This window comes from Eurosta solidaginis, chromosome 5 (assembly GCF_040869045.1).
Source record: "Eurosta solidaginis isolate ZX-2024a chromosome 5, ASM4086904v1, whole genome shotgun sequence".
In the NCBI taxonomy this organism is placed as follows: domain Eukaryota; kingdom Metazoa; phylum Arthropoda; class Insecta; order Diptera; family Tephritidae; genus Eurosta; species Eurosta solidaginis.
Genome location: NC_090323.1, coordinates 160,259,373 through 160,276,580, shown reverse-complemented (window position 1 = coordinate 160,276,580; position 17,208 = coordinate 160,259,373). Strand labels below are relative to the sequence as shown.

Sequence of the window (17,208 nt, the reverse complement as noted above, 5' to 3'; positions counted from 1 at the left end):
ACGCGCGCAAAGTTTCAATCAAACTTATAGCCACTCAAAGTGGTAATAAGGCCAATTGACCTTATGGTCGTTGACCTTATGTCATCACACCATCACATTAATGCATTGCCATCGGTCCCTTGATACGCATGCAAAGTTTCAAATTAATCAGACTTCTAGAAACCGCTGAAAATTAAGCTCAAAGATTCCGTTACATACAGGCCAAGCTAATAAAAGCGTGTTAAAAAATGTCTCCCCATTTCCTCTTACAATAAAACTTGATAAGTGGAATATAATTGATTCAAAACTATTTTTTGCTAAGTTATAGCTTATTATTCTAGTCTACGACCCTTTTAAACTTGTTTTATGTCTAAGTGGGCGTGGTCTTTAACCGATGCCGTCCATTTTTACTAGAAATATTTTCTACTATAGGGAAAATTTGTGTGCCCAATTTTATTTCGACCCATTAATTTTTCTTCTAGTTATGGCTCCCGAAACATAGAAAATTGCTTAGTCATAAAAGGGGCGGTGCCACACCCATTTTCAAAAATTTTAGTGTCTTCCAATTTAAAAAGTAAAATTCTATTGATACAAAGCTCTTTTTCGCTAAGATATAGCTTATTTGATTCGTCTACGACCCCTTTAAGAATCTTTTATATAAAAGTGGGCGTGGTCTTTAACCGATATCGTCCATTTTTTCTAGAAAAATTTCCTGCTATAGGAAAATCTGTGTACCCAATTTTATTACGATCCGTTAATTTTTCTTCGAGTTATGGTTAGCCATAAAAGGGGTGGTGCCCCGCCCATTTTTTTAATTTGAAGTTTTTCTTATTTATTGTTATAAATCCACTTGGGAAATGAAATACCATTGATACAAAGCTCTTTTTCGATAGGATATAGCGTATTTGATTCGTCCACGACCCTTTTAAAAATCTTTTATATAAATGTGGGCGTGGTCCTTAACCGATTTCGTCAATTTTTCTTCAAAGCATTCCTTATAGTAAAGGCAACATCTCTGCCGAATTTTGTTACAATAGGTTTAACGATTTTTGATTTATGTTTAATAATATTTGTAAAATTTATTTTATCAGAAGTGGGCGGTGCCTTGCACATTTTAAAAAATTTTTCAAATTTTTATCAAGAGTCTCAATGTCAGTCCACACATCAAATTTCAACATTCTAGGTGTATTATTTACTAAATGATCAGGTTTTTTGTGTTTTCCAAAATGTTATATATATAAAATGTGGGCGTGGTATCATCAGATTTCGCTCATTTTTAATACCAATCTATTCTGGGTCCAGATAAGCTCGTGTGAAGATATCTCAATATTTACGCAAGTTATCGTGTTAACGGACAGACGGACGGACGGACGGATGGACATGGCGCAATCCAATTTTTTTTGGATACTGATGATTTTGTTATATGGAAGTCTATATCTATCTCGATTCCTTCATACTTGTACAACCAACCGCACACACTCTGTGTGCAAAGCATGCATAATATAAATTGTACGGTTTACATATAATTTTTGCATATATTTTGTTGTTGTGACTTTGCAAGCCGTGCAATTCGTGCATCGTTTTACTAGACAAAGCAAATCCCCTATTATTTTGTGCCATTGATTTTCACTTGGCTTCTTACAAAAACAAGTGACTGCCAAAGCAACCTTTGTTTGAATGTCAATCGCTACAGCTACATGTATGTATGTATGGCTCTAAATTTGAGTTCAGGTTGGTATTAACTTTAAGGTTTCGCTTTCGTTTTTGGTCACAAACATTATATGGGTCTATTAGTGAAATTGAAGGCTAGCTGGCACTAGAAATATGATACTGACATACTGTATTTTCTTCTTCTTGTAGCAGTGCTTTGCTCCATCCAAAAAAGGTGCGATCACTCACAAATTGTCATCCATATCCTCTGAGTTCCGTTGGGGAAACTTGCAGTTTAAATAGCGTTGGCCAAAAATGCATAGGTCTTAGAGGCGTTGGTTCCACATTGGGATTGAAAATATGGTTCGTGTGGGAGCAAATTACGTACAGAACATATGTATGTCGATATTAATTCTGGATATGTAAGAGCTTTAACCCAGTTATGTTGACTCCTTCGGGTGGGAAAAGAAACTTCGATATGTAAAAATTAAACAAATTTTACACCGCCTTATTGTAGTTCTTCTAGGTTTTGATGTTATGTTCCCGAACTGGACCGATGCCTTCCGGCTACAAAAATAATTATCGGTATACCTTTCGAGACAAGGCGTAAGGGTGAACCCTTCAAAGTCTTGCAGTATCATGATGTGATTGATTGTGTTTTGCGCTACGCGTAATGTTCTATGGTGGCGTTCTAGGTTCAATCCGTTACTTATTGGTGTGTTGATGGCGTTAGCTGCTGGCGTTGCTATGAGGCTTTCGAAAGCCGTGCTTTTGTCTGCCAAGTCGCAAGGAGCGTACAGGGCAGCTTCGAGTGTTTTGGTTGCCGCCGACAAGAGATATGAGATAGAGTGATATTATTTTCCGTCGTTAACTGGTTTCGCAGGCGTTTTTAGCGTTACCCAACCTTTTTCAACCTCTTTTTCGGTGAAGGTAATGGGTGCCGCCTTGTGTTTATGTTTATGTGCACGTCGTCCACCCATTATCCTCAAAAGCGATGGATGTTTTGTTATTGCGCTTTATTGGATTTGAGAGGCACCTAAGGGCTAACTATAGCTTACCAGCACTTCCAATGAGGTTACAGTTCGTTAGAAGATACCCTCTTTCGCCGGCTTGAATTTTTTTCCACAAGCTGTTGGATGTCCAAGTTTATGCTCCAGATTTGAGAGTCGCCAGAGTCATACTGTCTCACGCTCTATCTTCGTAGGAAAGTCCTGCCGGATTTCCGGAACTTTTAAATAGGTAGTAAAGCAAGCCAACGCGAACTCAATCATCTCATTTTTGTTTGTTAATCTGATTTTGGTACCGCCACCTTTTCCAAACTATTCATAGCCCATGCTCCGACCAGTGACCACTGAAAATTTCAGCTAAGAGCTACGATCCCGAAGGAATAAATATACAACTGTCAAATTTAACGTTAAAACTGATCAGAGCATATCGCCATCTATGCTCAGCTTTTCGGACTTAAATTCTAAACCATGAACGAACGATTCTCTGAGCATATCAGCATTAGGCGTAGCTTATTCGATAGGCCTCACATAGCCAACGTTTTATTTTTAATTTTACAGCTTACTATAGTCAAATCAAGTTAGCGGAGTAAAATTGCCCCTTCACTAACTAGTATATTTAACGGTATTTTTTAATATTTGCAAATCCGCTGCCATCATAAGTTTTTTCTTCGCACAAACTGGAGCTGTATTTTCCAAAGTATTGTTTTCTTTTTCCTTTCTTTTTATAGACGATAAATCAATGTTCTTGCTTTCACACCGGCTTATCTTCTTTTGATATTGTATGTACATTAGACTGGGTCGAAAAAAATTTCAAACTGCATTTGATCGGTTTTAGAATATTTTTAAAATCAATCCTTTGAAAAACAGCCAAAATAGGTTTTTTATAAAAATATTTGAATTGACATACCATTGCAGCAAATGGCTTAAGTTCGAGAAAGCTTCTAGTATTTGCCAAGAGGACGGAGTTATTTTATAACATAGGTCCTGGTTTTTGATAGGGTTTTTTAGTTTTGTCGTTAAAACAAACTTCTGGTAACACAACGGACTCAATCAGTCTATGTGAGGTCCTCATGGACCGGCCAGTTCAACCTAACCTACCATTGTTTTGCCCTTGAAAAGATCATTAATTCCTTTCTTCGTTCTGTAGTCTTTTTTACATAGTAACTTTTTTCATTGTTTATTGCAATCAGGAGCATAATTTAAGATGCTACAACTCTTTTAGCAAGCGAAACTATGCGAAATCGACTCCGGCGGTAAAAAGAACATTCAAAAGTAAATACTGAGCTTCTCAAGATCCAAACAAAGAGATAGCTTTGTTAAAAACATATTTCAAATAACCAAGAAATAAAGATGAATTTTTCCGAGATCCTCTAAACCCAAAAAAAACAAGTAAGGAAGGCTAAGTTCGGGTGTAACCGAACATTACATACTCAGTTGAGAGCTGTGCATACAAAGTAAGGGAAATCACCATGTTGTAAAAGGAACCTAGGGTAACCCTGGAATGTGTTTTTATGACATGTGTATCAAATGGAAGGTATTAAAGAGTATTTTAAGAGGAAGTCGGCCATAGATCCATAGATGGACGCCATTTAGGGATATCGCCATAAAGGTGGACCAGGCCTGACTCGAGAATTTGTTTGTACGATATGAGTATCAAATGAAAGGTGTTAATGAGTATTTTAAGAGGGCGTGGGCCTTAGTTCTATATGTGGACGCCTTTTCGAGATATCGCCATAAACGTGGACCAAGGGTGACTATAGAATTTGTTTGTACTATATGGGTATCAAATGAAAGGTGTTAATGAGTATTTTAAAAGGGAGTGGGCCTAAGTTCTATAGGTGGACGCATTTCGGAATATCGTTATAAAAGTGGACCTGGGTTGACTCTAGAATGCGTTTGTACAATATGGGTATCAAATGAAAGATGCTAATGAGTATTTTAAAAGGGTGTGGGCCTTAGTTCTATAGGTTGGCGCCTTTTCGAGATATCGCCATAAAGGTGGACCAGGGGTTACTCTAGAATTTGTTTGTACGATATGGGTATCAAATGAAAGGTGTTAATGAGTATTTTAAAAGGGCGTGGGTCTTAGTTCTATAGGTGGACGCCTTTTCGAGATATATCCATAAAGGTAGACCAGGGTGACTTTAGAATTTGTTTGTACGATATGGGTATCAAATGAAAGGTGTTAATGAGTATTATAAAAGGGAGTGGGCCTTAGATCTATAGGTGGATGCCCTTTCGAGATATCGCCATAAAGGTGGGCCAGGGGTGACTCTAGAATTTTTGTGTACGATATGGGTATCAAATGAAAGGTGTTAATGAGTATTTTAAAAAGGCGTGGGCCTTAGTTCTATAGGTGGACGCCTTTTCGAGATATCGACATGAAGGTGGACCAGGGGTGACTCTAGAATTTGTTTGTACGATATGGGTATCAAATGAAAGGTGCTAATGAGTATCTTAAAAAGGAGTGGGCCTTAGTTCTATATGTGGATGCCTTTTCGAGATATCGCCATAAACGTGGACCAGGGGTGACTCTAGAAAGTGTTTGTACGATATGGGTATCAAATTAAAGGTATTAATGAGGGTTTTAAAAGGGAGTGGCCCTTAGTTGTATATGTGAAGGCGTTTTCGAGATATCTACCAAAATGTGGACCAGGGTGATCCAGAACATCATCTGTCGGGTACCGCTAATTTATTTATATATGTAATACCACGTACAGTATTCCTTCCAAGATTCCAAGGGCTTTTGATTTCGCCCTGCAAAACTTTTTCATTTTCTTCTACTTAATATGGTAGGTGTCACACCCATTTTACCAATTTTTTTTCTAAAATTATATTTTGCGTCAATAGACCAATAAAATTACCATGTTTCATTCCTTTTTTTGTATTTGGTATATAATATTGGCATTTTTTTCATTTTTCGTAATTTTCGATATCGAAAAAGTGGGCGTGGTCATAGTCGGATTTCGGCCATTTTTTACACCAATACAAAGTGAGTTCAGATAAGTACGTGAACTGAGTTTAGTAAAGATATATCGATTTTTGCTCAAGTTATCGTGTTAACGGCCGAGCGGAAGGACAGACGGTCGATTTTGTATAAAAACTGGGCGTGGCTTCAAACCAATTTGGCCCTTTTTCACAGAAAACAGTTATCGTCCTCGGAGCTAAGCCTCTACCAAATTTCACAAGGATTGGTTAATTTTTGTTCGACTTATGGCATTAAAAGCATCCTAGACAAATTAAATGAAAAAGGGCGCAGCCACGCCCATTTTGAAATTTTCTTTTATTTTTGCATTTTGTTGCACCATATCATTACTGGAGTTGAATGTTGGCATAATTTACTTATATGCTGTAAAGATATTAACTTTTCTTTTAAAATTTGAATTTAAAAAAAATTTTTTTTAAAAAGTTGGCCTGGTCGTTCTTCGATTTTGCTAATTTTTATTAAGCAGACATAAAGTAATAAGAGTAACGTTCCTGCCAAATTTCATCATGATATCTTCAACGACTGCCAAATTACAGTTTGCAAAACTTCTAAATTACCTTCATTTAAAAGTGGGCGGTGCCACGCCCATTGTCCAAAATTTTACTAGTTTTCTATTCTGCGTCATAAGCTCAACTCACCTACCTAGTTTCATCGCTTAATGCGTATTTGGTAATGAATTATCGCACTTTTTCGGTTTTTCGAAATTTTCGATATCGAAAAAGTGGGTGTGCTTATTTTCCGATATCGTTCATTTTAAACAGCGATCTGAGATGAGTGCCCAGGAACCTACATGCCAAATTTCATCAAGATACCTCTAATTTTACTCAAGTTATCGTGTTAACGGACAGACGGACGGACGGACGGACATGGCTCAATCGAATTTTTTTTCGATACTGATGATTTTGATATATGGAAGTCTATATATATCTCGATTCCTTTATACCTGTACAACCAACCGTTATGCAATCAAAGTTAATATACTCTGTGAGCTCTGCTCAACTGAGTATAATAAACAACATGAGGTTCAAATTTAAGGGCGGTTTCTTACAACTTTGTTTTTCTGACCCAGTCTAGTGTGCATGTAGGTATATGTGTATGTACGATATCAATTTTCATAGTTCACTAGACGATTGCCAAATAAAACTTACTACTTTTAGATACATACATATATACCAGACGAATGAGCAAGCATAAATAATGAGCAAATAAGCTTCACACTTTCACGCACACACTCAAGTGCTATTTACAAACATGCATACTTACTTAGTTGTATGCGCCTATAATTATACATGCGGAAATATAAATGCTGTGGCCTACTTTTAGGGTGCCAAGAAGTTTTTTCTTTTTATTTGTATATTTTAGGAGATGACAGGCTCAGATTTTTGCGGACATTAAGGATGAGATTTTCAGTAAAAGTTCGACACAGTTTGTCAGTTAAACTATGCTTGAACTTAATACATATGTAGATTCGAATACTGCAGTATTTTTCATAAATGTAAAATAAAGCATAACGCTATAAACCACTTGTATATTTCTCACAATAAACAGCTGTTGGCTTTGGTGGTGCCCCCTTGGAGAAGATTTTTTTTCCACTCTAACTCAACTCGATATCCAATGTAGAATATCAACTGGAAAAATGTGCTGGATATTCATTTGAGAACTATACATTTCTCAAAATATCTCCAAGGCTTGAGAATAATTTAAGCATGACGTTGGAGATCAACTCGAGAACTGTAAGTTTTACAAAATTTCTCAAAAGTTATATAGAATAATAATGGATATCAACTTCAGAACTAAAAACTACATACATATGTATATGTGACCCGGTCTATGAAAAGGTGGCTTATGACTGTTAACAGGGGTTTCTCGCAAAAAAACGGATGTTAACAGCTGTTTCTCGCAATTTCTTTTTTGAGTCATAAGCCACCTTTTCATAGACCGTGTGGCATATATTTTTCGAAAAATCTTTGCTCATTGTATGGGTGAGTCCTGAATATATGCGAAAGATGTAAGTGTAAGCGTAGTCTTTCCGAGCCAAGGTAATCATGAGTAAATGCGTGATTTTTATTACTGATACAAAAAGTGTATACAAAAACAAAGCACGTGGTTAGGTTCTTAGGTTTAAGATGAAATAAGTTTCTTTTTAGGTTTTTGTTATTTGTACATTATTTGGTGAGATTTACATATATGAAATAAAGTGAAAACAAAGAAAAAAATAATAAATTATTAAAATAAAATTCAAAAAATAAAAAAAAAAAACATAGAGTAAAATAAAATGAAAAAACATAAAATAGCATTAAATAGAATAAGGTAAAATGATATAAAATAAAATGAAATGAATTAAAATAAAATAAAAAATTAAGGTAACTAAAATAAAATAAACTTGTTTTGAATAAAATAAAAAAATGATATAATATTTTATTAAATTAAACTATATTAAAAATATTTTAAAATAACACGAAATAAAATAAAATATACAAACAAAAAATAGCATTAAATAGAATCGGACAGAATAAAGTCAAATAAAATTTAAAAAAATTAAACAAAATAAAACAAAATGTAATAAAAAAACTTAGGTTAATAAAATAAAATTTAAACAATTAAAAAATTTAATTAGATAAAATAAAATAAATGATCATAAAGTGAAGTAAAATGAAATAAAATAAAACAAAATAAAATAAAATGAAATAAAATAAAATAAGATAAAGTAAAATAAAATAAAATACAATAAAATAAAATTTAAAAAATTAATAAGCATAAAATTAAAAAAAATATAATGAAATAAAACAAAGTGAGTTAAAAAAAATAAAATAGAATAAAAAGAATAAAATAAAATAAAATAAAACAAAACAAATTAAAATAAAATGGAATAAAATAAAGTAAAGTAGAATAAAATAAAATACAATAAAATAAAATTAAAAAATTAATAAACATAAAATTAAAAAAAAATATAATGAAATAAAACAAAGAGATAAAATAGAATAAATAGAATAAAATAAAATAGTATAAAATAAAATAAAATAAAATAAAATAAAATAAAATAAAATAAATAAAATAAAACAAAATATAATAAGATAAAATAAAATAAAATAAAATAAAATAAATGAAATTAAATTAAATAAAATAAATAAAATAAAACAAAATAAAATAAAATGAAATAAAATAAAGTAAAATAAAATAAAATACAATAAAATAAAATTTAAAAAATTACTAAACATAAAATTAAAAAAAATATAATGAACTAAAACAAAGTGAGTTAAAAAAAATAAAATAGAATAAAATAAAATAAAATAAAATAAAATGAAATAAATAAAATAAAGTAAACTAAAATAAAACAAAATATAATAAGATAAAATAAAATAAAATAAAATAAAATAAAATAAAATAAAAAAAATGAAATGAAATGAAACCAAATTAAATAAAATAAAATTAAATTAAATGAAATTAAATGAAATGAAATGAAATAAAATAAAATAAAAACAATAAATTAAAAAATAAATTAATAAAAAAAGTGATAAATATAAAATTAAAAAAATAGAATGAAATTAAATAAAGTGCATTAAAAAAAATAGAATAAAGAAAAATAAAATAATATATAATACATACATATAATAAAATAAACGTAGAAGTAAGAAGAAACCTAAAAAAATAAAATTGAATTTAGTTTAATTTAACGTATTTTGTTTTAATTTAATTTTATTTTATTTTATTCAGTTTGATTAAATTTATTTTATTTTAAAAATGATTATGTCTTTTTGTTCGTCATTCTATGTATTGTTGTTTTTGCAGATTTTTGTTTATACTTACGGTGTTTTAAATTGTTTATATTTTCATATTTATTTGACTTCTACGCTTTCTTTTTTCGTACATCTTGTTAGTCGGTAAAACATATTCAATTGTGTAAGTGGTATTATGTTTAGGGTTTGAAAATTGTTTACATGTTAACTTATTGTTGTTTTTGTCCACAGTTCCTGAGGATGATCTCAGAATGAGATCGAAATATCGACCAAACAAAATAGAAATATAAACATTTAAACTGTGTTTCAATTTTTTAAACTGCCTCGAGCTCATCAAAATTTAATAAATTATAAATTTATTTTATTTTAATTTTGTTTGAATAAATTTCATAAAGAGATTTCTTATCGGAGTGTAAGCAGTTTGTTGTCGGTATGTTATCGATTGGGTAACGATAATTCATCGGTTTTTATGATACGTCAATGACAAATTTGTAAACGTTCTATGACAAGCCAACAAGAAACCAAAAAACAGCCGATGACAAGCCCATTACAAAGCGATAAGTCCAGGATGACTATTCGTTATCAATGACAAGCCTAATATAAAACCATATGGGTTCTTACCAATATGAAGACAACGAAGCGGTTCTCCGAAAGTTCGGTACTATTTGTTTCTAGTAAAGTTGCCACTGTTGGGGGATCACTTCCACTTTTAGGCGAGCATTAGTTAACTTAAAAACTTTGTGATTGGTGCTCAAGTCTTTTTTATGCTTCTCTTTTGTTAAATTTTCACTAATTTTTAACTTACTTTTCGTTTTACTTTTGTGTATTTTTTGAATTTGTCGTTGCAATTTTCTTTCACCTGGTCCTCCTATAAACTTTAAAAAATTATTCGGATTTTTTTCAAACTTCTACCTGTTCTAGCACATTTTCATTTCAAAATTTTTCCTCTTTTTTACAATTAAGTTTTCTGAAATTTTTTTAAAATTGTTTTTATTTTTATAACGTTTTAGATCTTTTTAGTTTTTATTGCCTTTGTATTTCAATTAGTTGGCTTTGCCGCTTCTCTCTTTTATGACCAAAGTCACTTAATTTAATCACTGCGCTAAACCACATATGCCACCACATGGCTTCTGGCGTCCTTATGTCCAGCGCGTGTATGCGCACACAATTCTAGTCACACATACGCATTTCACATGCACACACACACATGCCTAACCAGGCACATATACCAATACAAAAAATATATAAAGAATTGTATATTATACCTTTTTGTGAAACCGCAGCTCATTATGTTCTCTTGCTTTTGCTCTTTGCCATTATCCTCTTCCGCCGTGCTATCCTACGCGCTGTCATTCGTCGTTGCCAGCGTTAACTTTAGCTTTACACGCGTTACACGCCGCCACCCACAATATTTATTAGTCTGCTGCTGCTAAATCCGTCTAACACTGACTAACTGTTGTTTCGTGATTTTTATATTTGCTGTGTCTGTTGATTATTTCGCATATGCATTTTCTTGGAATTCTTAAATTTTGTTTTATGCACATCTATATACGCACATACAAACATACATACATGTGTATGTATGAGTTTGATTTTTTACTCAACATGACGTTGCTTTTTTGTACCGCGCGCTTCTTTGTTATTTTCTTTGTCTCGTGTGTGCGTAATTTTATGTGTGTGTGCTTACGCCTCTATCACCACCACACATATTCACGCCACACAAAATTGGTATGATGGTGGTATGATTTTAGGCGTTATTTTTCGCACTGGTCATCACTAATTGCAAATACACATATAAACATTAGACTGGGTCAGAAAAAAAGTTTTAAACGACGGGCCCTAATTTGAAGGTTATGCTGAGGGACTCGGAGGTTTTTTATCCTTTCAAATACTTTTACGTTTGATTACATGACACATTTCAAGTTCATATGCCATTATTTTGGCATTGAGAAACTCTATCAGGCCGGTTCTGAATTCCGACTCGGAATGAAAAGTAAAACGACATTGATTTCGACTCGGTTTCTATTTGGTGTTCTCAATACCGATTGTAAAAAATCGATTCGAAGTCGATTTCGAATCGTTTTCATTCCGATTCGGTAACCAGTTTAATCAGCTGTTTTTGTTTATGTGTTTTGGTTTAAGTATCATAAAAATTTATTTTAATTAAAAAATGCCTGCAGATATGGTTTTTGATGCGCAGACGCAAGAATACTAGCTATTGTGCGTGCCAATCGTAAAAATGCGCTGGATCGGTATTCAGAACAGGTCGACTTCATTTCGATCAGCATCGATTTGTTTGCCTAATAGATTTCTTGATAGAAGTTTTTAAAGAAAGATTTATTATGCCAATTTAACTCAAATTTAAACAAAAAATACACACAACTCTTCCAAATAAAATGAAGAATTTAAAAAAAATTATTTGAAAGACAAATATCGCAACATTTGTGTATAATCTGCCAATTAATTTTCATTCCGACTGCTCAGAGGCAATACTTTTCAAACCGATAATTTTTGGTCGGAATCGAAATTGAGAACACCAATCCATTTCGATTCCGAAAAAATTGATCGGAATCGGAATCCAGAACAGGCCTGTATAATTCCTTCCTACACCCTTTTGAGCTCTGGAATCATTTTCATATAGTTTCTCGAGTTTTATATTTCGCATCAAAAAAAAAATATAAATGTATGTTATTTTTAGAACTTTTTTTCTAGCGAAAAATAAAAAAAAATCAAGAGATACTATTTTCTTCGGAGCAAAGTAAAAAAATCAAAAAATAACTTTTACTTTCCGAGAAAAATACAAAAATAACTGTTAAATTCCGAGTGAAGTGAAAAACTCAAAAAATTAATATATTTTCTGAGAGAAATAAGAAAATTAAGAAAAGTTGTTTTATTTCTTCGTCAACTCGTAAAGGGTTTTCCAACCGTAATGAAGTCTTATGATCCAAGTTCAAATGAAGTAAATGAAATCCTCAATATGCTCGCTACCTTCTTTAAATCTGATTACGCCAACAGTAGTTCCAACATCTGCTAAGCCTGAAAGTTTCCTATTCCATCGGACCTGATTAAATTCCATCTATTTTGTTGAAAGCGTATGCTGACTTCTGTCAACTTCTTACATGTCTTTTTAACGCATTCCTAAAGCGCGGGATATTTCCCAAGAAGAGGAAAAATGGGAAAGATTATGTGCTTATAATTATCGAGAAAAAACAAAGCTCATTGCTATTCCCAAGCTCTTTGAATCGATCGCCACAAAGTCACTAGCTCAACCATTTACCTTGTTTCAACATGGTTTCTACCGTGAATAACTTGCTAGAGTTCACTACTCAACTACTGAATAGATTTAGGGCTAACAGCGAAATCGTCGATATCTTTTATACAGATTTAAGTAAAGCTTTTGATAAAGTTTCATCTTCACTTCTTCCGTACAAACTCGATCGATTGGGCTTCCCGCCTTTGTTTCTTTCTTAGATATCTTCATACTTAGAGGAAAGAAAACAAACGGTTATATCTAATAATTGTCCATCAGAATCTATCGATGCTATTTTGGTGCTCGTCAAAGCAGCCACCGTGGTCCACAGTTGTTTCTACTGTTCATTAATTACCTTCCAAATGTTTTCAAGTACTACAAGCCCCTAATATATGCTAATGATGACAAACTTGACATGCCCCTCCGCTTAACGGTGGATAGATAAGGTCTTCAATTTGATCTGAATTACCCAGTTGAATGGTGTAACGTAAATTTTATGTCACTAAACCTGCTGAAGTGCAAGTTCATATGCTTCGCAAGGATATCCTACCGATCCCACTAGTAAATGATTGGTTCATGATAATACCATTAAGCAAGTCATTACTTTCGTAGATCTAAGTGTTAACGATTGACCCAAAACTCGACTTGAAAGTTGCGTGAATAGAGCCAAAGGAACTTTGGGGTTCGTCAAACGATGATCTAAAGAATTCAATGATCCATATATTACTAAAACTCTCTATATATCGTTTGTGAGCACAATATTTGAATATGCTTCGATAACCTGATCAGCAGCAAATGAGAATCAGCTCAAACGCAATTTCTGCTTACCGTGCGATCCCTGAAGGATTCTTCCTCCTTACTCCCGCTGGTTAAAACTTATTGAAGTTCCTACGTTACAGAGTCGTAGAAAGAGGGTGGATGTGTAATTTTTAGTTAAACTTATTAGATGGATTTTAAATACCTAGCCCGCTTCTGATTGGTGAAATTTTTTTTATATTCTCATTAGACCAACTGGATGTTGTCATCCACTTCATATAAGAACATGAAGATCGATTTTCGAAACGAATCTCTTTACTGCCTGTGTACTGATTGCACTAAGCACTGCAAAATGTTGACACGTGTGATTCACTCCGCGTGGTAAAGAAATATCTACTGACTGCTTTAGCTACGTAATTATTTGAATGAGTGGCTTGGAATCACGTCCTTTCCAACCTTTTACACGTGTAGCCAGCTTCAATAATCACACATCACATCACTTCAACCTCCCAGAAAATGCAGCCCTCATTATTGTATGACAAAGATACATTAGCTGCTCAAAATCACGTCCATTCCGACAGCATTAATAAATAATTCCCTTTGCTCTGCATCAGAGTCCATCCCGACAACTTGTTTAATAATTTCGTTCACTTTGCATACTTATGTACAGTCAATTCGTAATTATATTTAGTCTGATTAATTGTTAAATTTGTGGAATAAATAAAAGAATAAATAAAAATTCGTAAAACTGTTGTAACTTTTAAGATCCCCAATAAAATAAAACATACGCAGCATATTTAGGGGCGCTCCTTTGCATTTTTTTTTGCGTATAGTAACTGACCCAGTCTAATGCATACATAGACATTAGAACATATGCATTCACCCACACACTTTTTTTCGTTTGCTGACGAAAGTATTTTCTTAACCTGCTTTTCTACTCCACTAAGAGTTGAGGAGACAGGCCGTTTAAATCTTGGTCACTTAATAAAATGCAGCTTGATGTGTTTCCAAGCCCGTGTAAAGTACGTATGTATGTAAGCATGAGTTGCAAGCCAGATAGTTCCTTCGTTAACTTCGCGTACAGGAAGTTAGTATTAAAATTGTCATGCTGTCTTTAATACGCCTTCATTTGTTAAACTCTGCGCACTATTGGGTCCACTAGAACCAAAATTCCATCTAGCATATTCCTAAACGCCATCCCGAAATATAATATATCACAATTTCATCCTAACGCCCAACTTAGCGCGAGTGCCGCTGCTGCCGCTTTTCTGATCTCTGACATATGTTCTCTTCGTCCGTCGTACGTATGTATGTATATAAGCACGGATTTGCCGGTTCTGTGGTATTCTTTCGTTCGGTGTTTCGCTTTTTTTTTTTCTTTGCTTTTTTTCTTGTGGGTATGTGCTCGTCACTATATATTTTTTAGCTGCTGCCTAAGTGTAATTTAATACTTGGCATATGATTTTCAATCAATCACTTCTTTTACATTACTTTTGTATGAAATTTCTATCGCTTTCAATTACTACACGTTTACACTAGGTTTTTATTTAGTTTTTATTAATTTTAAAACTAATTTACCAGCGTTTTATTTTACGAAATTTTTTCCTATTTAAAATTGTGCTCACTTACGTCTAAGTATTGTTTCGTTATTGAATATTTTTCGGATTTACATTTTTAACGAAGGGTGGTTTATTGATTTTTACAGCGATACATTCACAATCACGACCTATAATTGTGCGCATGCGCGGTGAATGTGGGTTCTCAGTAGCGTGTTGCAATCTCTCTCACAATTTTAATATTATGTGTTGTTGTTGTAAGTGAATTTAGTTAGCTTTGATTGGGAGTACAAACCCCACAAACACTGAAAACAAAAATCTCAAATGTTTGAGAAAAACATTGATTCTCAGTTTGATATTCAACATTATTTATCCTTTGAAATAAAATATTATCTCGACTTTTTCTCAAACGTCGATCTTCAAGTTGGGAATAATTTCAGACATACTTGAACATTTTTTTCTCTCAAATGTTTGAGAAAACATTAATTCTCAGTTTGATATTCAGCATTATTAATCATTTGAAGCTAAATACCCTCTCAACTTTTTCTCAAACGTTGTTCTTCAACTTGAGAATGGGGTGATATATACTTGCATATCGTTCCGTTTCGTTAATAATAATGTGAATACTTTTTGCGCCAATGTGTATAAATTTTAAAGTACATAATAAGTGTTCATGAAACTCAAAAATAAAATAAAACATAGTACAACATGCTTATTTTACATCAATGCTATCGTAGTGTCGTCGAGAGTGCCGTTGATAATTCGTCGATCTCTAATTTGCATACTTTAGCTGGAAATGTAAACAAGCGATTTTGTTGAGTGAAATTGTACATAAAGTGAAAAAATAAGGAAGTATTTATATATTTTAATAATGTTAAGTGATATTGTACTACATTATGCATAGATCTAAACGAGTTAATAGTGAAGTGAGGCAAATAATAAATTTGCTTACCAGTGGGATTCCATATCGTTCCGCTTTATTCTCATTTGAGAAAAAGTTGAGAATCCAAAAATTCTAAATTTGAAAATAAAGAAAAATTCCATATTAAAAATGTGCCTTTTAGCTTGAGAATGCTATCAACGGTTATTTGAAATGCATTTGAGAACTAATGTTTGAAATGTGAGAAATGGGCTGATTCTCAAATGTATCTCAAACTGAGAATTGACAAAAATGTTTATTGGGAAGCAAGTTGCTTTCGGAGAAGTGAGTACTTAACGGTACACACTTGGAATGTGTGTGTGGCTACACTGGTTACAGGGTGGTATTGGGGCTTGAAATAACTGAAAATTTTATTTTCTGAAAAAATTTAAATGAAGCCATGCACGCATTGGTGTATGAGAAGGGAATAAAAATACACATAACCAAAATAATAATTAATGATGAATGCATAGAGAAGGAATGTGATATAGCCAATGCCCTGAACAGCATTTGTGTTAACAGCATAATCGAAATTAATGAAAGTATTGAAATAATTCCTTATGCTGCCGAAATATGCGTAAATAACCATATTGAAGCATTTGAATTCACATACATAGTATTAGATGATATAATAAATATCACTAAGAAATTTAAAAACAAATATGGCGGGAAAAAGCCTTTGTCGGAAGGTGTATTTAAAGATGCCATGAAATACACTGCTCACTTTTACAAAGAAGTTATAAACGATTCATTAAACAACAGCATTGTTCCTAATTTCTGGAAAATATCTACAATAGTACCTGTGGAAAAAGTTAAAAATATAGTGAAGCCGGAGGAGCTACGTTAAATCAATACGTTACATGCAGATTAAAAAATAATGGAAACAGTTGTTAAATATCAACTAGTAGCATACTTAGAAATACTTGATATAATTATACCTGAACCATCTGGATTTAGGAAAAGTAATTCTTGTGAAACAGCACTGAATATGGTAATTGCAGAATGGAAAGAGGATATATGTAAGTAACAAATAAGTTGTGTTATCGGTCTTCCTAGACTTAAAAACGGGTTTTCGAAACAATTGATAGATATTCTGTTGAATGTCATGTTTAAAATTTGTATAAGGGGAATAGAGTTGGAATGGTTCCGAAGTTACTTGAGCAACAGGAAGCAAAGAACGATAATTGGAAATTCAATATCAACGGTTGTTGATGTAAATATTTACCTACCGCAAGGCTCAGTACTGGCACCAATATTGTTTACAATATACATTAACGATATTAAATCATGCTTAAAACATTGCAAAGTTCGTCTATTTGCGGATGATGCATTGATTACCATCAGTGAAAGAAATACGGATTGTGCTAT

The 17,208-nt window shown here is 32.8% G+C and overlaps 1 protein-coding gene across 2 annotated transcripts in view; it reads right to left on the bottom strand.

The window, feature by feature from the left end:
- LOC137254645 (protein SCAI) overlaps positions 1-15,029 on the bottom strand; it is a 78,840-nt gene extending 63,811 nt beyond the window's left edge. Inside the window, exons 1-2 of one of the 2 annotated variants that reach the window (XM_067792485.1) lie at positions 14,292-15,029; positions 10,625-11,135 (exon numbers count right to left, since the gene is read on the bottom strand). The gene's annotated coding sequence lies outside the window, so the exon portion shown is untranslated. Of the gene's footprint in view, positions 1-10,624; positions 11,136-14,222; positions 14,261-14,291 lie in introns of those variants that run through there. The other variant, XM_067792487.1, reaches the window with a different exon arrangement.
- Between the last annotated feature and the right edge of the window lie 2,179 nt (positions 15,030-17,208).